This window comes from Schistosoma mansoni, chromosome 7 (genome assembly GCF_000237925.1).
Source record: "Schistosoma mansoni strain Puerto Rico chromosome 7, complete genome".
Lineage (NCBI taxonomy): Eukaryota > Metazoa > Platyhelminthes > Trematoda > Strigeidida > Schistosomatidae > Schistosoma > Schistosoma mansoni.
In genome coordinates this window covers 178,725-180,091 of record NC_031501.1, presented here as the reverse complement: position 1 = coordinate 180,091, position 1,367 = coordinate 178,725, and positions in this window count along the sequence as shown.

Here is a 1,367-nt window from a genome sequence, read left to right as displayed (position 1 = left end):
TATGTATGTATGTATGTATGTATGTATGTATGTATGTATGTATGTAGGTAGGTAGGTAGGTAGGTAGGTAGGTAGGTGGGTGGGTGGGTATATATGTATGTATGTTTGTGTTTCATATAATTATTGATTTTTGAGATTTTTTTTATCAACAAATGACATTTTATTATGATTTAATTGTTTGTGTTTATTTTTAAGTTCCTATTTATTGTTATATTTGCTCAATGGATAGAGAGAAAATGTTTATGTTTTTATTTGTACAACTATTTAACTGAGTTTTTCTTTTCATATGAACTGTTATATACATGTGTAATTGAAAACAACTTCAGTGTATTCTTTGTAGGGATTCTTAGGCATTTAGATCACTGTCTAGATCTCTAACCTACGGATCAGTTTTAGAATTATTGGATCTGAATATATACATTACTGTTACTCAGTTCTATATTCGTTTGTTTCAGTTTTCATAGAAATAACCTACAGATTGTATTATTTTGTTGAAAAAGTTTAACTACTCATAAGTAGTTTGACTTTTTATTTAGAATTAAGTAGATATTGGCTACTTAAGAAGATGGTTGAATTTTGAACTTTACATCAACGAAATGGTTGCAGCTAGGCAACAACTTCTTACTGCATGCACACTGCTTTGAAGTCTCATACTGATACGAAGTAGATGCCTAGCTATCCATTGGTTATCCAAGTGAATTAATTCCCTTATAATGAATTTCATATAAATAGTTTGCTTTTTTATTTTTTACTGAATTTAGGCGTACGTGTAGTTAGGAAACTGAAAACTATACACATTATTAGCAAAGATGGATAGTGGCTAGAAGTGGAATCCAGTTTGACACGCGTTTCGTTCTATTTAGGACTCGTCAGGTGGATGTACCTGTATCTCAGAGTTGATGTTCACTCTGGGACTCGAACACGCATTATTATTGGCAGTAAAATTCAGGAAAACATTGAACTGCCACTATAGTTTTAAGTCTATAATTATTGCGTTGAAATAAATAAAGGATGAGTACGCCGTGCGAATACAACTTCAATTTTTTACACCTAGGAATTTAAAAGGTTTGATAAACTGAAAGGAATTACCTGTAAGGATGGCTTGTTGGTAAACTCTAGGAAGCCTCAACAAGCCCCAGAAAGAGCCGAAGACATTCCATCCAATCACTGCTAGGGGAATATTATGGAATGTTGACGTGTAGCTTCCCTATTGGATAGATAAGAATGACCCCCTATGTGCCTATTGGTTGTCCGAAATGATGATTTACTCTCGGCCAAAAACTATAAATACATGAGATTTCTGTACTCTATTTTGACACTGTTTGGGGAATAAAATTCCTACTTACTAGTCTTCTCTCTTCTCTCTT